The sequence below is a fragment of the Chiloscyllium plagiosum genome, unplaced genomic scaffold, assembly GCF_037043375.1.
Source record: "Chiloscyllium plagiosum isolate Xiang-an unplaced genomic scaffold, Cpla_swu_hap1 HiC_scaffold_19, whole genome shotgun sequence".
Classification (NCBI taxonomy): domain Eukaryota; kingdom Metazoa; phylum Chordata; class Chondrichthyes; order Orectolobiformes; family Hemiscylliidae; genus Chiloscyllium; species Chiloscyllium plagiosum.
In genome coordinates this window covers 41676032-41701564 of record NW_028270157.1, presented here as the reverse complement: position 1 = coordinate 41701564, position 25533 = coordinate 41676032, and the positions used below count along the sequence as shown (strand labels likewise).

The 25533-nt window shown below is 39.7% G+C and overlaps 1 long non-coding RNA gene across 1 annotated transcript; it reads left to right on the top strand.

Moving 5' to 3' along the window:
• The first annotated feature begins 7081 nt into the window (after positions 1-7081).
• LOC122559381 (uncharacterized) lies at positions 7082-25004 on the top strand. The gene is made up of 4 exons (XR_015760344.1): positions 7082-7125; positions 19855-19943; positions 21989-22035; positions 24924-25004. It is a non-coding gene; the product is annotated as an uncharacterized LOC122559381 (long non-coding RNA).
• The last annotated feature ends 529 nt before the right edge of the window (positions 25005-25533 follow it).

Genomic DNA, 25533 nt, shown 5'->3' with positions numbered 1-25533 from the left:
TACCAAGTCTAATAAAACTGCTGTCTGATTGGTTCCAGAACATCGCCTAAGAAACTGGCCTTAAAATACACTTTGAAGCTCATCCTCAAGGCTATCTTTTCTAATTTGATTTGTCCATTCCATATGACAACTTAAACTGCCCATGATTTTGCAATTTCCGTCCATCAAGGCCCCATTAGTTTTGATGTATCTGATGCACTTCAGCATAGCAGAGGCTTATAGACTACTCAGCCTACTGCTTAGGTTTTATCTTTCTTAAACAAATTCATAAAGCAATAAATGAAGATATGAATGGAAGCAATGATACATTTTATGTTTATAATAATTACAGCTTTCACTCTCCATTTGGTGAAGACTGTAAAATAACAGTGATGTCTGCTTCGGTGAACTACATCATAGACTTTCTGATTGCAGCAGCCTCTGTGACATGTCTATATTTCCTTTATGGCTTCAGATGGACCACCCAATTTTAAGCATTTCAAAACTTGACAAACCGAGAAGGACTGTACAAAGAGATGGCCAGAACCATAGAAATTGGAAGAACATCCTTTCAAAAGAATAGTGAATGTATAGGACAAGCTATACGAAAATGAATTAATTCAGGGCAAGTTAATAGATTGACAAAGATACTGAATAAATAAGAGACCAAGAAAGGGGTGGCTTTACTCAAGTAAGAGTTCATCATTGAGGAGATAGCTTATCAGCTGTGGAAGCAGTTGGCATTTTGGACAAAATTGTGATTCCTTGTCCCTAGTTTCTTGTGTCTTATATTCAGAACAAACACATATCAGTACTACACCATCAGCCATTAATACAAATAAGGATCACCTGGAACTCCATAACATAGTGGCTTGCTGTCTTATGCACCCATTGAGCCTTTCCTTTCATTGTCTCAGGAAATATTATAGAGGACATTGACATTATCTCCCTAGGAGGTAAAGTGAAGGAGAAGGTACTCATTTCAATAGGAATTGAGTACATGTTGGGCATATTAGTGCATAAGAAATACAATCACAATGCTGTGATGATCTTTCAATCAGCATGACACACCTACCTGGGTAGGACCAATCCTTCCTGGCACATATAATGTTCTAGAAAAATGACCAGTTGCAATGCAGTTCACCATGGACAGAATAGCAAATGCTTTTGCCTGTGATGGACACCTCAAGGATTAGTAAAGGTTCATCCAAATCTGAATCTATCACTCAATGAGTCGTGGCGAAAAGTGCTGAGTAATCTCATGCAGTTGATGCACTTAATCAGGAAAGAAGGTTTCTCTGCCATTCAGATCTTAGCTCTTTGCATCTACAATTATATAATATTAAATGGTGTAATTTTGGTTTGCAGTTCAGTTCTGGCACAAGTCATCAATCATGACCACCGTATTTGTTCACTCCACACCTGTGTGTTCTCAATGAGGATATTTGCAAGCCACCAGTGCATAGCGAATGATTAGGCACAAACTACCCTTGCCACGTCAATTTGTAAAATTACATACACCACATGCCCACAAGAGACAAATCTCACAGGAATACCTGGTTAGCTGTTACAGGTACATTCATATAAAATCAAAAAAAGAACGGGGACACCTTTGTTAGACACAACAGTTCGGATCTGAAGTAATTTTATAAGATATCAAAGCTAAGACTTTAATTAAAAATTAACAAATTTGGCCACTGATGGATCCTGGGGATGCTTGCAATTTCCTTCTCACCTATCACTGAAAGGGTTTTGATATATCTTTTCTGGAATTTTTTATAGAATATTAGGCAGAGCACACTGATACTCCAATTTGCAACTAAATTAGTACCTGTGGTGAGAAGTTAGATTTAATCTACATTTCTTTGATATTTCTAATTATTTTTCAATAAGGGCTGAGGCTATCTTGTGTGCTGTTACAACTAATGTATCCATTTTCAACATACGGCTTGAAAACTAATCTTGCTGTATAAATTGAATAACACTATAAGGAATTCATATGATTTTTCTGTATCTACTATCAATATCTCCTACCATTAACAGCACACACAGGAATAGGACATTGAAGAGTCCTTATTGTTACTTTCCATTGTTCAATCCAACAATGCAACATTTAATATTTTTTACAGTGAATTTAGCTGGAATGTTCAGCAACAGTAATGCCGAAAGAGGCAGAGCAGTGTTGCAGAATGGGATTCTACCCAGCAGTTGTGTTTTCCACTGAGCAGAGCCAAATTTCAGGATTCGGAGATGCCAGTGTTGGACTGGGGTGTACAAAGTTAAAAATCACACAATACCAGGTTATAGTCTAACAGGTTTAATTGGAAGCACACTAGCTTTCGGAGCGACAATGAAGGAGCATCGCTCCGAAAGCTAGTGTACTTCCAATTAAACCTGTTGGACTATAACCTGGTGTTGTGTGATTTTTAACCAAATTTCAGGAGTAAGTGTTTTAAGACAATCATCAATCAGCAAAGGCTATCTGTCAATTCAGAGATGATGTCTACTCAAGGTTGTGAGGTTTTGCCATGGGTCTTCATGCCAGAACATAAATCTTGATTCATTTATCTTTGGGCATATTAGGCAAGATGTCCCCAGACACAGAGTGCATGTTTTGCTTCATTTTTTTTCCCTTCTCTGTCACTACTCTGTCTCATAAGTAAGACATTTGAACTCAGAGCAGCTTCAGCTTAATGGCCATACTTGTTAATGCAGCAAGTACTTGAGCAGAGAATTGGGGTAAATTAATTAATTATTTGACTGGGCATTAGTCAAAATATATTTAACTAGGAAATAGGGGCTATTGTGTAGCAGAGGTAGTGTTCCTATCTCTGAGTTAGGAAACCTGGGTTCAACTTTCATCTGTTCCAGAGATGTGTAATAACATCTCTGAACAGGCTGATTTGAAAATATCCTTGACTAGGCATTCCAAGTCCATCTTTATTTAGCCTACACCCTCCCTCACATCTTTGATGGTTTGCATTGCCTTTAATGGGCTTTGCGTGTAATCAATTGGAAAACATAGGTGATTTAGTGGTGGTTAGCAGATAAAAAATATCATGGGTGATTTGTTAGTGGAAAATAAGACATTTGGCTGTGCAGAATAACACTTCTGAATAAAAAAGAGGTTTTACTGGGTGTAAGGGCTTTGGTAGTGTACTGGTAGTGCCTGTACTTCTGATCCAGGAGGCAACGATTCTGGTCCCACCTGTTTCAGAGATGTATAATAACATCTCTGAATAGGTTGACTAGCAAACATCTTTGACTGGGCAGATCAAAAAGGGGCAGTAGTTGGACCAGTGTGTGGATGAAGCTGTAACATGGAGTAGTTAACAACTTCTATCCATAAAGATTGTTTCCTGTCACACACTGACTGATTTGGATCCAGATTGACATTGGATGAATGATTGCCTAAAGGTGAAGATTTAAAGTATGATTCCTTATAGGCAGAGTCTTATAACTGGAGTTATGTTGGAGAAGAATGTCTAAAATCGAGTGCAAAGTCTCAAAATATGACTTCGTACTAATGTTTTGTGAAGCTGATCAATGGAAATATGAAGTGGACCTGTCAACATGAAGGTTACTCCTTTACAAAAATAAATACAAGTTATAACCTTGAAACTGTTGATTCCAACTATAAATAAGATCAGATGTAAAGTATTCACAGAGATCAAAGCTCAACAACTGAACATTAGGAAATAGTATATAAAAATGTATGGACAAAATGTATATGAAAGCTGATCTATTAAATACACTTGAGGTATGGTCAGACTTTGATCAGTTTAGAGAGCTGGATAGATATTCCATAGAAGATTGCAGAATGCAATTTAAAAGACTATGTGCAACATTGCAAAATGTTCGGCATGGAAATTCCTAATACGGTGCTTGCCTTTAAAGTGTTGGAGTGTGCTAAATTGTTGAAAATGAACATTTCCTAGTATTAACTGGAGTTAGGATTTCAGAAAGAAATAAGTCTTAAGGAAGATTTCAGAAGCCTTAACAACATTCCTGTGAAAACATTCATTCTCAGCAGAACTCATGTTCAAATGGGACATTCAACATTAACACAAAGAATGGAGGATTCAATAGTTGCAGCAATGTAAAACCACTAAGATGCAAGTCAGAAGTGTCAATTCAAAAGGGAAATCATAAATAAAAGGATGAAGATAGGAATGTCTTAAGCAACTATAAAGGATGACAGAAATTGAGTAATTCTGACAGAAGAATGAACCCTAGGATTGTCTGGTATATTTTAGATTAAATTCCCCACAGTATGGAAACAGGCCATTTGGCCCAACAACCCACTGAAGAGTAACCCAGCAGACCCATTCCCCTACCCTATATTTACCCCTGACTAATGCACCTAACATTATGGGTAATTTAGCATGGCCAATTCACCTAATCTGCACATCTTTCAGATTGTGGGAGGAACCAAACAGGAGCATCCAAAGGAAAACTGTACAGACACAGGAGAATGTGCAAACTCCACACAGACAGTCACCCAAGGCTAGAATTGAACCTAGATCCCTATTGCTGTGAGGCAGCAGTGCTAACCACTGGGCCACAATGGTCAATAGTGTTTTGAAGGGAGCTCAAGATACTATTATGGAATGAATTTTCTTAAACGGAATATGAAGGTTTTTGAAATTAGGCAGGACAGGAGATTTGGAAAGAGAAGATAGTGATGCTGACCAGGCAAAGGGAACTGTACTAGTTCCAAGGCATTTTAGCCAGTGATTAATATTTAAGTCACAGACTCATCGAATTGTGCTGTATACATGCATGTCATAGTTTGTGGAGTGGAATTATTAAAATATTACCTCGATTCTTTAAATAATATGGTGCGAAGGAGCATTAAGGGATTTGAGAGTTCTACTTGCTTTAGGTTTAAAGATGGCTAAGATCACTAAAAAGCAGGATGATTTTCTGTAACATAGTTGGATGATCCACATTATCAACACAGATGCAGTAACAAGTATAACATCCTAATTGCTGAACATACCATCTATAAAAGGGGCTCAAATGAAACTGAACATGAAATACAATTGCTTTTGGGAAGTCAGTGAATTTACAGTTTACACAATCTGGATGTTGCCGTATTCTTTTATCCAGACCTAGCTTCTGAAATTAAAATAGGAAGCAAGTGCTCTTGGCATAAGATGACAGGAGCTTAAAGGAATAAAATAGGCTAATGATCTTAAAAATACATTGGCAGTTTACCCAACAATCCTACTAAAGGATGTAGGAATAAGGGACATAAAACTGGAAGAGATCAGCAATATATATGAGATATGGTAAAAATATAATTTCTGCGAGGTGAGAAGTTTCAACAGCAAGTATATTTGAAAGACTGCTGATTCAAAAATCACAAGTGATATAGAAGAGAAGTTATGGAAATTAGGCAAATGTGTTTAATGTTTGATTGATGCAGCAAAGCTATTGTAATCCTCAGGTCCATCTTGATGAAAGTAGGTTGCCTCTGGTTCAAGTAGATACAGTTATGTTCTATTGGTATTACAAACAGAAACTGCCAAGAATCTTTATGATGCATATCAATGGTTTTCTGTCAAAAGGTTCAACAGAATTTGAGCAATGTACAATAGATAAAATGAAAGGGAAATTTAAGTTTCTGAGTTAAGCTTCTGGAGTCTTTAAATACATTGTGTTAGACACTAAGCAGAATAAGGCAGAAGTGCATTTAGATCGACAGCCTTACTTGAAAAAGATTCTTTGCCATCCCAATAAATTGGGTCAGATCCTCCCAGAAAGATGATTTTGCATCAAAGAAAGAGACAGACCAAGTAGGAAGTTTCACCGGACACTGGGAAAATGGGATTAGAACAGTTAGGTTCTTGTCTTTGACCAGCACAGACTCAATGGGCTGAAAGGCCTCTTTCTCTGCTGTAGACCTCAATGACTCCATGACTTATTTGCATACTCAGACTAGTTCTGAATCTAGTAACAAGACTTTGGATGTGAGTACAATGATGAAACATGCTACTGTTGAGGAAGTCTTGGGAGCAAATGAAATAAAAAGAAATTAAATTCAGGAAGAATCACACTCAAATTCCCAGCCTTGATGCAAAAGATAGAATACTAGCCCTTTTTAGTAATGCTTCACATGCCAATCCTCTAACTGGCTATTTGGATGTAGCAGAGTTCTTTGTATTCTATGTGTGAAAGTTGGACGAGTTGGACCAAAGGGTCTGCTTCCATGTTATACATCTCTATGACTCCTGAATACTTTGCCAGTATAAAAGTTATAAACGAAAGAGAATACAAAAATAAAGTTCATTGATTGTATCACAAAAATAGATGCTTTTGTTATGATCCCAGCTGATGTTAATGCTGGACAAGTCAGATGCCCATGCAACATTGTTGATGGATCAAAAGCTTAGTCTTTATAATTTGGTTACCATGGTTGTCCCTTACTGCAACTATTCACACAAGGCTGTCAATCTTCTTTTAACAAGAAAACAATAGGTTATTACAATTTTTTAAAAAATCTATATAGAAGAATTTAGCAAAATGAAAAAAAACTCTTGCCCCAGCAATATCCTTTACAAAAATTCAACCAGAGTGAAGAATCACTGCTTAGTTTCTTTGATTCTTACTTAACTCATAGGATTACAGATATCTGTCTTGAGGAACTTTCTAAATATTTACAAGTTGTGATTCTCTTTGTTACTGACTCTTCATGAGATACACAGATGGTTACTTCATTGACTTATTCTGGCTGAACTTGAAGAGTGGTCCTAACTACATAGCATTCCAAAATCATTTTAAGACTTCTTTCCAGCTCTGAAAGCCAGGAATGCTAAAAACTAAATAGCCCTCCTGCTAGTATGAAACTGGTCTTCTCAACTGAAACTTAATTATGGTTTGTCTTTCAGTATTTCATAAAAGTTCGATTAACTGCCACGGTAGATTATCTAGTCATTTAGTATGTTGTGTGCTTTCTTAGAAGTGATGTTGCAACTCATTGATCAAGAATGACCTCTTTTAAAAAGTGTCTCCATCACAGAACTAAAATCAAAACCTTATTTTTCTCTACCTTATTATCTATATTTCCAAATAATACTGTATTTTAATTCTATGTTGCAGTTTTTCCAATTATTGGAGATCCTTGAAGTGGAGCATCTGATGGTATGACGAGTTACAATAACACGATAAATATCAATTTTATTTGGGTTAATTTACTTTGTTTAAAGAAGAAACAGTGAATATAGAAGGTTGGCTGTGTCATACGGAATTTCAGAAAAAATAATTTTATTATTAATTGTTAAGTTAATATATAGAATAAGAAAAAATACTATTTTGTTTAATTTTCATCAGTTTTGTTCAAGCATTGTGTTTGTGTTCAAATGTTTTATTTTAAAAATGGGTATCAGGTAGTTAAGCAGGGATTGGGGCTAAATGATTAATTAATTAATTAACTGGGTAGATATCAGGGAGGAACAAAGGGAGGGACTGGTATGTGGATAAAACTATAATATTGGTTGTGGGCAATTGCACCCCTTTTTAATCACTCGAAAATTCTTTTGTTGTACTTTTGGTTGCACTTTAGCCTCATGCTCCTGATCTTTGGTATCCAGTGAGGAGGGCATGGGCAAATAAGAGGACGTCCCCATGTCTCTGCACCTGGGCTGGCCACATTGGCCATTAACAGATCCAAGATGGGGGCAGTGATCAGTGTTAGAGTTGCTGGCTGTCTGCACTTCCATGACTAGATTCAAGCCCAGGTATCCTTTGAAAGGAACCCCACATGTCACCAATAATCTTGATGCTTTTAGAGAAAGGAGGGTACCACAGCAGGTAGAGTACTTTACCTCCCCTTTCAACTCCATTGTGATGTAATTCCAATCTTCTCTCCCTCCTTTGGTATTATTGCATTGCCCTTTACTGGCTTTTCACATAAATTGACTAATTGGAAACATGGTTGATTTATTGCTGGTGAAAAACAGATGAAAACTACCACGGGTGATTTGTTGTTGGTGAAAAGCTGTTCACTTGTGTGTAATAACACTGTCAGATATAATTAAAAGATAAGACTGTGTACTACTCAGGATCTTGTGGTGCAGAGGTAGTGTCCCTCCCTCAGAACCAGGCCCACCTACTCCAGTACTGTGTCATAACATTTCTGAACAGGTTGATTAGAAAATATCTAAGACTGAGTAGTTTCTTCCAACTCCAATTGTATTTAGTTCCCTCCCTTTCTTTTCACCCTCTGTCAATTATGTTGTTGTTGCACTGTTCCTGGTGGGCACTGTCATAAAATCTTAGAGATGTACAGCACGGAAACAGACCGTTTGGTCCAACTCGTCCATGCCAACCAGATATCCCAACCTAATCTAGTCCCACCTGCCAGCATCCGGCCCATATCCCTCCAAACCCTTCTTATTCATATACCCATCCAAATGCCTTTTAACTGTTCCAATTGTACTAGCCTCCACCACTACCTCTCGCAGCTCATTCCATTCATGCACCACCCATTGTGTGAAAAAAGTTGCCCCTTAGGTCTCTTTTATAACTTTCCCCTCTCACCCTAAGCCTATGCCCTCTAGTTCTGGACTTCCCTACCCCAAAGACTTTGTCTATTTATCCTATTCATGCCCTTCATGATTTTATAAACCTCTATAAGGTCATCCCTCAGTCTCCAGTGTTCGAGTGAAAACAGCCCCAGCCTATTCAACCTCTCCCTATAGCTCAAATCCTCCAACCCTGGCAACATCCTTGTCAATATTTTCTGAACCCTTTCAAGATTCAAAACATTCTTCTGACAGGAAGGAGGCCAGAATTGCATATAATATTCCCCAAAAGCAGCCTAACCAATGTCCTGTACAGCCGCAACATGATCTCCCAACTCCTGTACTCAGTACTCTGACCAATAAAGGAAAGCATACCAAATGGTTTCTTCACTATCCTATCTACCTGCGACTCCACTTTTAAGGAGTTATGAACCTGCACTCCAAGGTCTCTTTGTTCAGCAACACTCCCTAGGACCTTACCATTAGGTTTATAAGTCCTGCTAAGATTTGCTTTCCCAAAATGCAGCACCTCTCATCGATCTAAATTAAACTTCATCTGTCACTCCTCAGCCCATTGGTCCATCTGATTAAGATCCCATTGTAATCTGAGGTAACCTTCTTCACTGTCCACTACACCTCTAATTTTGGTGTCATCTGCAAACTTACTAACTTACTCTTACACTTTGGTGTCATCTGCAAACTTACTCTTATGCTCACATCCAAATCATTTATATAAATGACGAAAAGTAGTTGACCCAGCACCAATCCTTGTGGCACTCCACTGGTTGCAGGCCTCCAGTCTGAAAAACAACCCTCCACCACCACCTTTCTCTTCTACCTTCGAGCCAGTTTTGTATCCAGATTGCTAGTTCTCCCTGTATTCCATGATATCTAACCTTGCTAACCAGTCTCCCATGGGGAACCTTATCGAATGCCTTACAGAAGTCCACATAGATCACGTGTACCACTCTGCCCTCATCAATCCTCTTTGTTGCTTCTTCAAAAAACTCAGTCAGTTCATCAGACAATTTCCCATGTTCAAAACCATGTTGACTATCTGTAATCAGACCTTGCCTTTCCAAATACAGCGAGATTTGAGAATACATGTATTTTCCAAATACATGTACATTCTGTCCCTCAGGATTCCCTCCAACAACTTGCCCACCACCACCATCAGGTTCACAGGTCTATAGTTCCCTGGCTTGGCCTTACCACCCTTCTTAAATAGTGGCACCACGTTAGCCAATCTCCAGTCTTCGGGCACCTCACCGGTGACTATCGATGATACAAATATTTCAGTAAGAGACCCAGCAATCACTTCTCTAGCTTCCCACAGAGTTCTAGGATAGACTTGATCAGGTCCTGGGGATTTATCCACTTTTATGCATTTCAAGACATCCAGCACTTCCTCTTGTGTAATACGGACATTTTTTCAAGATGCCACCATCTATTTCCCTACATTCTATATCTTCCATGTCCTTCTCCATGGTAAATGCTGATGCAAAATACTTACTCGTTTAGTATCTCCCCCCATCTCCTGCGGCTCCGCACCAAGGCCGCCTTGCTGATATTTGAGGGTCCCTATTCTCTCCCTAGTTACCCTTTTGTCCTTAATGTATTTGTAAAAACCCTTTGGATTCTCCTTAACCCAATTTGCCAAAGCTATTTCATATCCCCTTTTTTCACTCGATGTAGCCTGTCTATACCTGACAAATCCTCAATTTCTACAGTCATCCAGCATTCTCTACACCAGCCAGTCTTTCCTTTCACCCTAACAGGAATATACTTTCTCTGGACTCTTGTTATTTCATTTCTAAAGGCCTCCCATTTTCCAGCCGTCCCTTTACCTGCAAACATCTGCCCCCAATCAGCTTTTGAAAGTTCTTGTCTAATACAGTCAAAATTGGCCTTTCTCCAATTTAGAACTTCAACTTTTAGATCTGGTCTATCCCTTTCCATCACTATTTTAAAACGAATAGAATTATTGTTGCTGGCCCCAAAGTGCTCCCCCACTGACACCTCAGTCACCTGCCCTGCCTTATTTCCCAAGAGTAGATCAAGTTTTGCAGCTTCTCTAGTAGATACATCCACATTCTGACTCAGAAAATTTTCTTGTACACGCTTAACAAATTCCTCTCCATCTAAACCTTTAACACTATGCAGTACCAATCTATGTTTGGAAAGTTAAAATTCCCTACCATAGCCACCCTATAATTCTTACAGATAACTGAAATCTCCTGACAAATTTGTTCCTCAATTTCCCCCTGACTATTAAGGGGGTCTATAATACAATCCCAAAAGGTGACCATCCCTTTATTATTTCTCAGTTCCACCCAAATAACTTCCCTGGATGTATTTCTGGGAATATCCACCCTCAATACAGCTGTAACACTATCCCTTATCAAAAATCCCACTCCCCCTCCTCTCTTGCCTCCCTTTCTGTCCTTCCTGTAGCATTTGTATCCTGGAACATTAAGCTGCCCGTCCTGTCCACCCCTGAGCCATGATTCTGTAATTGCTATGTTATCCCAATCCCATGTTCCTATCTATGCCCTGGGTTCATCTGCCTTTCCTATTAGGCCTCTTGCATTGAAGCAAATGCAGTTTAATTTATCAGTCCTACCTTGTTCTCTGCTTTGTCCCTGCCTGCCCTGACTGTTCGACTCACTTCTTTTCTCAACTGTACCAGTCTCAGATTGATATCTTTCTTCACTATCTCCCTGGGTCCCACTCCAACCGCCACCTCCCCCCCACCCTCCCCCCCCCCCCCCCCACCTTACTAGTTTAAATCCTCCTGAGCAGCTCTAGCAAATCTCCCTGCCAGTGTGTTAGTCCCCTTCCAATTCAGCTGCAGTCGGTCCTTCTTGTACAGGTCACTTCTACCCCAGAAGAGATTCCAATGATCCAAAAATGAGAATCCTTCTCCCATACACCAGCTCCTCAGCCATGCATTCATTTGCTCTGTCCTCCTATTCCTACCCTCACTAGCTCATAGCACCAGGAGTAATTCAGATATTACTACTCTCAAGGACCTCCTTTTTAAATTCCTGCCTAACTCTCTATATTCTCCCTTCAGAATTTCAGCAGTGCTTGGAACTTTTTTTTTAATAAGTGATACAGATGATTTGTTGGTGGGCATTAGTTAATAAACTCTATCCACTAAAAAAGCTGCTTGGTTTCTGTCTCATCATGTAGCTTAGATCCATATTGACAATGTTATCACCATTTGATTGACTGGTAACCAGTAATTTATGTCGATGTTGCTTTAACATAAGCTTCAGTGTGTCCCTGTAGTGAGTTTTTGTGCCCCTGAGCACTGCTGGTGGTTTATGAAAACATGGCCTGACCGACAAATGCTTTGCAACTATTGGGACACAGTTTCCAATCCAGTGAAGTTAATTTTGAAGGGTTTTTTTTCCTATTGTTTCGAAAGCAGCTTGAAAAAGGACACTACATTTTGTTTGACATTCCTCCTATTGAATTAGGAGAATGTGGCAGAAGTGTTATCGATCAAATTTCTCTAGCACTTTTATCTATTGCTGGTACACAGATATGTTCTCACTGCTGTACAGAAGTATGGTGACGGTAGCTGCTTTGTACATTATGATGCCTGTTGACCTGTATAAGTCTTTGTTGTCAAACACTCAATGCCATAATCCTGGTGCTTTGGCAGGATTTCCTCATCCACAGGATGTTAGCAATTCAGAAGATTGCTTCCCAGGATTTTCTCTGCTATAGAGACAACAGGGAAGTACCTTAATAGTTTCTACAGCATGATTCATCTTGAGTTGTAACTGCTGCCTTCCTGAAGTCAGCAGAGAAGGAAACAAATGAATTATTTCTCCCAACTCTGTAAGTGAAGTGATGGAGTCGTGTTGTGAGCAAAAGCTTTGGAGACCTCAGCTGCACATCATCAGGCCCGCGAGCTTTATTGTTTCTCATCTGTTTGATTGCATGTTGCAGCTGTTCCATCAATGATGGTCGATCAAGGGATTGTAGCAAAGGATGCTGGGGATAGCCTAGAGAGAATCAGCTGCCACAGTGGATTTCACTGTTTAGGAGTGTTTGAAATATTTTTTCCCAGTGCTGACATTCTTAAGAAAACAGAAACAAATTTGTGAGTGAAGGGAATATTGTCTGATTGACTTTAATCTATAGATTGCGCTGGTGGATTCAAAAACCTCTGTGTCATGATGGTCAGCATTCTGTTTGATTCCTTGGGCTTTGTCTTCCATCATTTGTCTTCAATGCTGCAGTTTTGCCTTTGGCTTCAGTCTACAATGGTTGGAATGCTACCTTCTGAATTGTAGTCCTGGGTAGTCTGGCAGCAACAAAAGCTGCTGATTTTTGTTCCAGGTGGCCATATATTTCTGAATCGTTTTCATTGCACCAATCCTGCTTCTGATAATGCTCAAAGCTAATGATCTGGGCACAGGTATTTTGAACAACTGACTTTGTTCTGAAGTCGAGAGCTCCTTGCACTGGCTAGGACTGAAAAGATTGGATTTTGGACAAAAGGGAATCAGCTGTTTCTGAATGTCTCTAGCCACTGGCTTCTGTTTCTTATTTCTGTTTCTCCACTGCGTAAAGAGTTTTGTTTCTAAACCATTTCTTCCAATATTGTTTTCCTTTCCAATTCTCTGTGCACCTCACATTTCCTTTCCAATGCTTCATCCAGTACCTCTGTCCTTGCCAGTAACTATTTCCTCATAACAGTTACTAAACTTTCCTGTGGTCACTGGATCCAGCCACGTTAAAGCGAAACCCAAACATCTTATACAGGCCCCGTTTCCCTCAGAACTGATCCGAATGTCTCAGGAAACTGAAACCACCCCCTGTGCACCATTTCTCCAGCATACCTTAACATGTCTTCTCTTATTTTCTGTGTATATTCCACAATTTTCTGGCTTATTCCCAACTAGTTATTTATCCAGTTCTTTTTGGACAATTAAGCAATGCATCACCTGTTTCCGTGTTAATTCCTATCTTTTAGCCTCTCTATGGTTTTTTTTGTAAGCTTTAGTCCAGCAATTCTGCATTCACATTCGGGCATTATATTATTGGTGTAAGAAGCCATAGTTCGGTATTCTAACAGAAACACCGATGCAACAAATGTTGTCATGACAATAGAATGTTCTATAACGTTGTTGGCTAGTCTTCGGCGCTAGCAGAATTCTTTGTAATTTTCACTTGTTCATATGAGTCAGAGAGCAAGTTGCTGCTGGAAATGCACGTCTGTCTATTGTGCTCTGCACTGTTTCACTATTGGAGTGACTTGTCTTGGGCTCTCACATCTTGAAACGAACCCGGTGCTTAAGAAGGGGCTGTGAAATGTTTATGAACCGGCCACAGGCGGGAAATAAGAATCAGTTTGCCATTGCCCAACAATGGAGTGATTTTGCGAAGACAAAGTGGGCACATTACTCTGTCCAACAAGCAAAGTGATTCCAAACAAAAGTGAGGGGAACTGCAGCCCAGCACCATGGAGGAACCACAAGGAACATTACTCGCCACTGGTGAAGAGTGCATATGCCCAGCGCCCCAACAAAAAACAACAGGCGAAAGCCCCATTGAGGAGCAAGAGCAGGACTGGGTGAACTGGTCCTGGGATTACCTCAAAAGTGGCTGGAGTTGTTTGCTGAAACCCTTCAAATGGGGCTGGGGTTACCTGTCACGGGCCTGCTACTTGCTGCTTTTTCGCTGTAACTTCACATGTGACAATGAATGGCTGCTGAGTGAGTGTGATTCCATGCGGAGGAGCTGGAGGTCCTATGTGGGAGACCGAGTCCCCCCCAACATCCTGTTTTACCGCTGCCTCAAACGCTGTTTCAAAACCTTCCTAAGCGACTGGCAGACTCTGACGGGCGATCGGAACCCCCTGGCCAGCCTGTACAACTTGCTGGGGCGCTGCTGCCAATTCCTACGGTCCTGCGGGCATTCCGTGACCGGGAGGTACCGCCGTCCCTCCTCCTCGGATTTCTGGCACTCGGTGGCTTCGTGCGGAGAAGGCGCCAGCAAACTGAGCCTGAACCTGGTCAGCTTGTGCCTGGAGCCCCTGGCGCGCTGTTGGCACAAGGTCCGCAGCGGCTGTGGCTGCTGTCTGCGGGGCTGCTCCATCCTGGCGGTGTGCTACAGCGCGGTCTCCTGGCTCAGGCGTTTCCTGAGCCGCAGCCTGACCTTGGCCACTCGGAGCTGCTCCTCGCTGGTTAGATGCTGCGGCACTGTCTTCCTCCTCTGGTCCTTCCTCACAAAGTGCTGTCACTTCATCGCTCAATCCTCAAACCTCATCAAACGGCGTTAACCCCGCAGGGTCAGCCTCAGAACAATTCTTGCCTAATCCACTCCAGTTTCTATTTTTTAAAAGAAGTATATTTCAGATCTCCCTGACCCTTTAAAACCTGGACTGCCTGATATGAAATAACTTCTTTATGACTGGACATTGGGGTGACGTCCAATTAGAAATACTTGGGTGATACTAAACCACTGGAACCAATCCCGAATATTCTGTGAAACCTCATATCAATTAAGGTTTCACTCATTCCAGTTCAGAAGAAACTTACCATTTTTTTAGACTTATGAAAGGACATCATTTATTCATCTGTGATGCAATTCTTCGAACTCAACAGAGTTTTTTTTAAAAAAGCTTGAATCAAGACTAATCCTAACTCTGGATGCAACCCACTAGCTATCTCTGAATATTATCGTTACATTCTCCATTTTCCAGTCATCTCACAGCAGCCTTCCCTTTCAGGTAGCAAAGGTCTTTAATGGTGGTTCCTAAGTGTAAAACACCTGAACTCCTCGAATAGATCCTGCTCTGTAATTTACTAGGCTGCTTGCTGACAGTTATATATGAAGCACTGTCAGACATCTGGATTAGGTAGTACGGTTCACTGAGGTTACGAATCTACGCGCAAACATGATTCCTGTTCCTGTGATGGGTCAAAACAGGCTGACGATGGGATCCAAGGAAGCAATTATGACCACGAGGCCGGCGGTGCACAGTGCCGGCGGTGGGTTTCTCTGGACCACCCAGCAGTCAGTTTTCGAATAGGACACAAAATCATGCAAACAAGATCCACCCATTGAATGTTAGTCAAAACAGGCGGGCAAACAGCTTCGCCGTCATGGTTAGGTGCAATGGATTAGAATCATGGTAAGACGTTTTTGATCTCGGTGCCTTCCTTCCGTTCACGTATTTGATGTCTTGGAGAAATAACCAGTTGGGATTATACTAGTTATGTAGGCAGCAGTAGTGGGGGATGTGTTGAAAACGCCTACTTTGTGTTAAACCTATCCAATACAGAGTTCATATGTTTCCCTTACAATGTTTCCTTGTCAGTTCAAAATATCAATAGCTTCTTCAATATCTCCTCCCTATTAATTTGAACCTATCTAGTGACTGAATTTCGTCTTCTGTCACTATGGCCTGTATGACAAAGAAGGATTTCCTTGCTTCCTTGGTAAAAACAGATGCAAAATGTTCACTTAATGCCCTTAGTCCCTATATGTAAATCCCTTTTTTGACCCATAATTGGTTCCTTTTATCACCTTTTTATTATTGTGACCCTATAGAAGACATTGAGATCCTTCTTTGTCTTAGCTGCCAGCCTTTTATATCCTGCTTTGCGTCTCATATTTACTTTTACAACTCCCGTCTAACTAATTTCTATCATCTTGCTCCCAATTGTATTTTGACATTTATCATAAGTCCATCTTTTCCTCTTTGTCTTAATTTCCATCTCTGGGTTTCTTTGCTCTACTTTTCCATTTTGAGTGAATATACCTTAACTATATCAGAACCATTTCCTCTTTAATAGTAGTAATCCATTGTTCAGGACTGTTTTCCTTTTTAACCTTTATTTCCAGTCAAGCCAGTTCAGCTCCATTCTTGCCCCACTGAAATAAACTCTACCCCGGGTAATTAATCTTACTCTGTATTATCCACTGTATTTGCCACTGTATCCAAAACCTAATGATGCAATGACCACTGTCCCCAAAATGTGCTTGCACTAGAACTTGATCTATTTTGGCTGGTTTATGATCAAGAACTGAATCTGGCAATGCACCTGTTTTTATTGTACTGGGCACATACATAGAAAATTTTCCTGAACAAAGTTTAAGAATACTGGTCCCTCGCTGCCTTTAACTCTATTCATCTATATTTTGGTAATTATATGCTCTCCTTAATAAAGACCACCACCCCTCCTCCTCCTTTCTTTCTTACTTTCCTGAATATCTTGTAACCAGGAATATTTAACAGCTGGTGGTGCTCTTTCGTCAGCTAGAAGAATATTACAATTGTCACAATATTACAATTCCACTTGGCAATTTGTGCCCTGAACTCACCAATCTTTGTACTATACTCCATGCATCACATACATGCAGTGTAACCTTGACTTAGAATGTATGCATTTCTTCCCGACTTCAACTCCACCTATTAACTTACATTTCTCCACTTAGTGCTAGCTGTCACTCGCAGTATTTTAAGCACAATGATGTCAGTCTCTAATGTTCTGCCTGGTTCCCACACTCCCAAACTTTATGATACCATTGTGCTTAAAATACTGTGAGAGACAGCTAGCACTAAGTGGAGAAATGTACGTTAATAGGTGGAGTTGAAATCAGGAAGAAATGTATAGTTTTAGATGCAATTTATCCATCTTGTACAGGTGCCATCTCCCCCAGAACCAGTCTCAAAATATCAGGAATTTGAAGCCCTCCCTCCTGCACTACCTTTCCAGACACACATCATCTGCTTTATTTTCTGAACCCACTTACATGAGGTGCTGGGAGTAACCTAGAGATTCCTACCTTTGAGGTTGTGCTTGCTAATTTTAGCTCCCCAAATTCTGACTGCAGTACTATATCCTCTTTCCTCTGGCTGATCACCTTCTCTGAGAAGAATATCCTGCAGCCAATCTGTGGCATCCTTAGTTTGACACCAGCGAAGCAGCATTCCATCTTGGATTCACTTGTACTACCACAAAAATGTCTGTCTGTTTTCTTAAGGAATGAATCCCCTGTCACTGCTGCTATTCCAATCTTCTTCCTTCCCTCCTGTGCATCTTGTCCATCTACATGCCTCTGAGGAATCATTGCCCTCACCGGTATCCAGAAAGGTAAAGTGATTCTTCAATGGGACCTCAGGGAACTCCAACGGTACCTGCCTGGTTCTCCCGGCTTGCACCCATTCCCTAACTGCTTCCATGCCCCTGACCTGCGGTGTGACCGCCTCTCTCAATTTGCTGTCCACATCGTTTTCAGGTTTACAAATACAGCATAGTGAGTCCAGCTGCTGCTTGAGTTCCAAACTCTGGAGCTCAGGTTTCTGCAGCCAGTGACAAATACTGCACATGTCTTCATCTCGATCACATGAAGTGTCTGCAATTTCCTAAATGCCATACAATAAGCACTCCACAAGGCCAAGCTGCCCTGCCATAACTTAGGCTTACTTGCACTATTTACTATGAACTAAAGACTAGAGGTGAATATGTTTCCAGTGCTCCTGTGATGTCACTCTGAGATTTTATTTCAAACTCAGCTCTCTAATATAGGTTTTCAACTCCTTGTATCCTGGAGATGAACAGAAAAAGAGAACTACACCCTCACCTTCTCGCTGAACTTGCAGTAACCTATTCGGTTCTATTACACTTGACCCAGGACTAATGTTGAGATTTATTAATGAGTTTTCAAGAGGCTTTTGGTGGCAACTATAGATTTCTCAACATTCCCAGATCAAGTGTGGCCTGAATTCAACAATGAATAAAACTTCTTCACCATCATTCTAGCAAGTACTCTCAGTTCATATGGAGTTTTATCTTGCAACTTAACCCATACAATTCATGCCTTGCGAGCACTTCAGGGAGCAGTGTCAAGGAAACCTTATCTTGCATCTAAACTAGAGTGATGTGGCAGAGCTAGCCCTCGTATTCAATTTAAAATTGGACATATTTCATTTCCCAGCATAAACTCTGTACCAATGAATATGGCATGTCACCAAAATATGCTTTTGATAAAAACTTAACTGTGTTTTTTATATAAAATATCCAAAACTTTGCTGAATTAATAAGGCTTTAGGAAGCAAAAATAGTGCAATATTTCAGCAGTACTACAATGTGCTTAATAAGGAATTAGTCGCCAGTTTTGCATTGGATTGCTTGTCCCATTTTGTGTTATTGACATAGGTCACTGTCACTCTAATAAATAAAATTAATACATTATTTTAGTTTAATCTTGTCCCAGATATTTCCCAGTCCTATCTCTTTGTTAAATGTGGCAATGGGATGTATTAACTACAACATATTAATAAATCTTTTCTACAGTAAATTACTTATTTTAATTTATGTATTTATTGTCATGTGTGTTTTGTTACAAAATACAGTGAAAAGTGTTGCATAATGTCACCATTCTCCAGCACCATCCTAAAACATCACCAGTCCAAACTCAGCTCCGCCACCACGGAGCTCAATTGTTCGCACTATACTTATTGACAATTTTTTTATTATTTGTTCTTCTGGAAATAGAATTTAATTTTTTTAATGTTTTACATCTATGTGCTACTTGTGAATTTTTTTATTGTTTCTGTTATCTCTGAAATCCCAATTTTTTTTTTGTTTTTCGTGATCTCTTGCCAGTCTCATTAAATTATGAATTCTTTAACTGGAGTAAATCCTTTTATAGTAGTGAATAGTCATGGCTTTCTATTCTTGCCTTGTGTTATGCTAATTACTTTCTTTTATCTCTGTTGGTTTCCTTTGTCTGTAATGCAATCCCCCATTCATGATGATTTGAAATGTAATTTACAATGCACCATGTGATCTCTTTACATTCTGAATAATGCAAGTGACTAAATTGTCATAATAATGTTTAATGAGATCATGTGAAAGGAACTTTAGCCAATATTTAACCCATGCTTTTCCTGAATGTAAAATAAGAACTGTCTAGATAAAGGATAGGGAAATATGCAATAACAAGTATATGTAAATTAATTCACGAATACTGTGAGAAGCAAAGAATGAAAATGAGTGACATGTAAAGATACAAAGAGAAGCGAACAGAACAACAAATTTGGAGAGAAAATTTGCAATAGCAAGGAAAATAAAGACACATAATAGAAAGAGCCTCGGTGTAGAGAGACTGAGGTTTCAAAGTAAAACAGATAGACATAGTAACTGCAAAAAGCCAGTAGTGATAGTGAAGAAGAAATCAAAAATGAAGGCAGAATACAAAAAGAACCAAGTACAGCAACACACAGAAAGGCAAACGAGGAGAGAACGTTTAGAATGTAAGAAAGATGGGATAAAAGAAAAGTAATTAACCATTCAATTTTGCTACTTCACCACAGTACCTACAATCTCACCTCTCCAGGATACTGGATTATGTTCTGAATGGAGCTTCAGTATCAATACGCCTTGAGAGTATACTTCCAGAAAGGTAAACAAGCAAACAACCAGAATATAAATTTAGCTTGAAATTTCAATATGAGAACATGGAGATGTGTCATACCCACTTCATCAGTCAAGGAACCATTTGTTCCCATGGAATATATCAGCTTCTCAGTTTAGACCCATTCTTACAACTACTATTTTTACTCCTGAAAATATAGCAATTTTTAAAAAGAATATAGTCCTTTGGCTTTGTACAACAAGCTATTAGATGCAATTAATAACTGCCATTGTTTAAATATGCTTTTCATTCATAGGTCTACTTGATTTTAAGATTTTTGATTCTTTTGTCAGAGTAAACTTGTGAAAGCATGTCTTAACCTGCATGAATTCAATTATCTAGCTGAAGCCATCAGAGAGAGAGGAGATAGATCAGAAAAATGATGGATGGTCAGCAGTGATTCACTATAGGATTAATAAGTAGGATCAGGATAATGCAGCAGATGCAATGATTATCATTTTCTAACTTCAGGGAGGAACATTACAGTGTAATTTTGCCATCGTTCATTTACAATCCATAGCCTAGGCCAGGGCTGTACACCTATTTGGAGCAGTGAATCAGTTCAATTTCTTTTAAACTACATTCTTGGATGTAAAAGTTCTGGCAGGGACAACATTTATTGGCCATTCCTAGTTGGCCTTGGGTAGGTGGTGGTGAACCATCTTCAAATGCTGTAATCCATAGGCAACCACAGTACTGTTAGGGTGAGAATACTTGGGTTTTGATCCAATAATAGTGAAAGAATAATGATATAGTTCCACATCAGGATGGGAGAAGGGGACTTGGAGGGAAATTGCTGGTGAAGACATTCCCATGAATTTGTTGCGTTTGGTATTTTAAATGGTAGAGGTTGCAGTTTTAAAGGTGCTGTCAAAGAAATCATCATAAAGTGCTGTGGTGAACCTTGTATGCATTAAACACTGACTGCCACTATCTGCCGGTGGTGGTAGTGGAAGTGCGGATTCAGTAGGCTGCTTTGTCCTGAATGGTATAAGAGTTTAAGTATGATTTTGGAACAGCACTCATCTAGGCTAGTGGAGAGAATCCTATCAACCTCCTGACTTGTGCCTGGTATAATTTAAACTCAAATTCCATGAGTCTGCACAAACAGATTCATTTGTTCATTTGACATTTTAACTTTTCACACATGTGGAGACAATCTGGAGATGTAACTCAGGAAATGTTTATTAAGTGGCAAGGATAATACAACATCAGGCTGTGACTTTACTGGCTCATAGTGGGTCTTGCTTCTTGACTCAGCCTAGGGGGGAGCAGGCAACACTTGGGTTTCTTTCTCCCTACGTCTCTTCTGCGGTGTTCTGCTTTGGCTGGAGAGCAGGCTTTTGTCTTCAGTTTCAACTTGATGAGCACTTTGGCCACTGAAAGGTCATGCCTAACAATGCTTTACAAGTTAAAACCATGTGCAGGGTATTTTAATCCACCTGCTCAGAGATATTGTGTGGGCTCTTGTTACATAGTGGTATCGTCCCTACCTCTGCACTGCAGAGGCTGCATTCAAGTCCCATCTGCTTCAGGTTGTGTATCATAGAGATGTTGTGACACATTTCTGCAGTGGGTGGCCCAAAGGTATGGACACTACCTCTGTACCACAAAAGCCACAATACCTGTATAAGCAGTGACAATATTGCATTCTTATTGGTATAAGTGTAGTCAGGTTACTTTAAAATTAATTAATGTGATATGTGGTTAATTTACAATTTGCTACTTATAGATGGTCATTAATTGATATCATTTCCCGTGTAACTGTTTCCCTAAGCTTTCAGTTACTTGTGGGAACTGACCGCTCATTATAGTTTGTTCTGTTATGAAATTTTATAACTTTCTGCTGATATTATGGATATTATGATATTTAATTTGCTTTTTGTTTGGGTTAATGGGGTATGTGCGGTCATATTTTTTTTTGTAAATATATTTATTAGCAAATTTTTTAACTTTACAAACATATAAAATTATTGAAAAATACAATCAATAACAAATATCGTATAATAAGATTATATCTTTTTAATTGATAGCTTGCTCCAAGTCGACTATCAGTAGTGTGGCTAGAACTGTCATTAAGGTAGGTGCTTATTAATGCTTTTTCAATAATAGTTGTTGGTACTTGAAACAAATTTACTTTAGTTGTACACAACCTTAAACTAATATAGAAATTACAGAGTAGGTCATACTTAAAAATATCAAGTGTATATGAAATAATACATTTCTATATTCACACAGTGGCTTGGTGGTTAGCTCTGCGGCTAGGGATCCAGGTTCAGTTCCAGCCTTGGGTGACTGTCTGTGTGGAGTTTGCACATTTTCCCTGTGTCTGCGTGTGCACCCTCTGGGTGCTCTTGTTTCCACCCACAGTCCAAAGATGTGCAGGTCAGGTGAACTAGTCATGCAAAATTGCTCATAGTGTTAGGTGCATTAGTCAGAGGGGGGTGGGTTATTCTTTGGAGGGTCTGTGTGGACTTGTTGGGCTGAAGGACCTGTTTCCACACTGTAGAGAATCTAATCTAATCACAACTTCTAAAAGGTAATCTTGCTTTACGTCAAGATATTACAAATTAAAAACTAAATTAATTTTATCCACAGGTTGAGGCTGATAATTCACTACTGTTATTCTACACACAATAGACCTCACAAACTACACTTAAGATTGCTAGAATCTTACAGTATACATCATACAGTACAGAAGAGGGCCTTTGGCCAATCGCGTCTGTACTGCCAAATTGCATAAATCTACTCTACACTTTCCAGCACATGTTCCCATAGCCTTGAATGTTATGACATTTCATGTGCTCATGCAAATACCTTTTAAAGGTCGGGAGCTTACCCACCTAACTACCCACCCAGATAGTACATTCCAGACCCGCACCATCCTTTGGGTGAAATTACTTTTCCTCAAATCCCCTCCAAACCTCCTGCCTTTCACCTTTAAGTATGTTCCTTTGTTATTTACCCTTCAATTTAGGCAAACAGCTGCTTTTTATCCACCCATCCATGCCCCCTTACATACATCTATCAGGTCTCTTCTCAACCTTCGTTGCTCCACAGAAAGCAACCCAAGCTTGGGCAGGCTGTCTTCATCACTGAAATCCTGGTGAAGCTTCTCTGCAATCCCTCCAGTGCAATTGCGTCTTTCCTGTATGGCAACCAGAACTACACATAGTACTCCAGCTGTGTACTAACCAATGTACCGTACAGCTCCAACATAACATCCCTGTGCTTATAATCCATGCCTGAACTGATTAAGGGAAGTATCCTATATACCCGCTTAACTGCGCTGTTAACTGTCCTGCTCCTTTCAGGAATCTGTGGACAAATACCCCAAGATCCCTCTGTTCCTCTTGAGCTTCCTAGTATCCTGCCATTCAGTGAGTGCACTTTTGTCTTGTTATTTTTTCACCTTACAAAACAATGAAGGGAGACATTTGATAAAAATGTTTAATGTTACCAGAGTTTAGTGTTTTGGAACTTGCTTTTTCAACCTTGGTAGATTTCATAACACCGCTCTGTAATAAACAGCAAAGTGTAACTTTGAGCCTCACTTGGCAACCACAAAGAGTTGGTTATGTGATACTGGTATCCTACATTGATTAAGTTTAAGTAGAGGTTAATTTAAGGTTAATTGATTAAAGTGCTTTAATTACTCGATCATTACTAAACTAAATCTAATTATTAACCATGATTTGGAGATGCCGGTGTTTGGACTGGGGTGTACAAAGTTAAAAATCACACAACACCAGGTTATAGTCCAACAGGTTTAATTGGAAGCACTAGCTTTCGGATGCCTTAATTTGTGTTGCTGTTTCTAGTGTCTGGTCTACAAACACTCCCATCATTCACTGCTGCTTTTTGGTATCTATTGTTTCAGAGCTGTAAAAAGATGTAAAAAAAGACAGTAAGGAAGGGAAAGGAAAAAGATGAAAAACTATGGCAATTAGGAGGAAGAGGGCTCAGAGGGGTGTCAGAAGTGGGAATCTTTTCTGATGAATAGCAGTGTTCAGGAACATTTGCAACTCCTCAGTTCCTGAACCAGTTGATGTCTACATCCAGCAAGACCTGGGTAACATCCACAATTGCATTGATAAGTGACAAGTAGTACACATGTCACAAAGTGCCAGGCAGTGACCATCTAGTTGTGGAGGTGGTGGTTGTGGAGGACACAATTGTAAGGCGCAGAATTTATAGCAAAAGTTTACAGTGTGATGTAACTGAAATTATACAGTGAAAAATACCTTGATTGTTTGTTGAGTCTTTCATCTGTTTGAATACCATGATAGTTTCACTTCTTTCATGTGTAAATCACAAAACATTTTTTGAAAAGTTACATTCTCAGGTTAACTGTAACACTTGGTGTCAGCCAGACAATATGTTGAAGGTGTTATCCCCTGTGTTCTCTGTGTGTGCCATAATGTTTAGACTGATTTTAATCTAAAAAGTGAGATGACAGAATCTTACATGAATTCATGCAGTTTTTGAGCAAAGTACGATGTAACTCTGCAAGTACATTGTGATTTTTAATTATTAACCATTAACTTTGTAGATTGGTGAATGGCCTTGGGTATTATGGAATGCATTACTCACCATAGAACTCCTAACTTTTGGCTTCCTCTGGTAGGTATGGCAGGCCCAATTATGTTACTGGTCAGTGGTAATGCCATTGAACTTTAAGGGGAGCTGATTAGATTCACTTTGTTGCAGATGGTCACTGCCTGGCACTTTGTGACATGTGTACTACTTGTCACTTATCAATGCAATTGTGGATGTTACCCAGGTCTTGCTGGATGTAGACATCAACTGGTTCAGGAACTGAGGAGTTGCAAATGTTCCTGAACACTGCTATCATCAGAAAAGATTCCCACTTCTGACACCCCTCTGAGCCCTCTTCCTCCTAATTGCCATAGTTTTTCATCTTTTTCCTTTCCCTTCCTTACTGTCTTTTTTTACATCTTTTTATAGCTCTGAAACAATGGATACCAAAAAGCAGCAGTGAATGATGGGAGTGGTTGTAGACCAGACACTAGAAACAGCAGCACAAAGAAGGCATCTGAAAGAAGTGTCATTGATGGTACGGTAATCTGAGGATCGGCTGCTTGTAGATTGCCAGTAAATACACTTTGGGCTCAACCTTTGTGAGCTTGAGTCTATTATGTGTTGTTGTTTGGCCTGTCCTTATTCAACCTTCACACTGAACGCAGAGCCACAGATAATTGGACACCATGACAGAAACGTGTTAGACTCTCAAATGATATGTTGGAAGTTTCAAAATAAATTACAGTTTGTTTTGATCAGCCTTGAGAGCAGATAAGCTGATAAGCAGTTTGTGCTCCCAGCATGCAGTCAGGTTTACAGTGTTGTGATTTCCTGTGGAGAGTCCCAGTGGAATATGCTTGCAATCAGCTAATGGTGTTCCTTGTCATGACCCTGCAGGGATCCCTTCACAGCTTGCAGTGGTGTAAACAAACAATATTGTTCTGCTGGTGTTCAGTCTAGGACATGGCTGGCTGTGTTTTATATAGATCTGCGGCACATTTTTCCATCTGAGAAATCTGTCCTTTATGGAGACCAA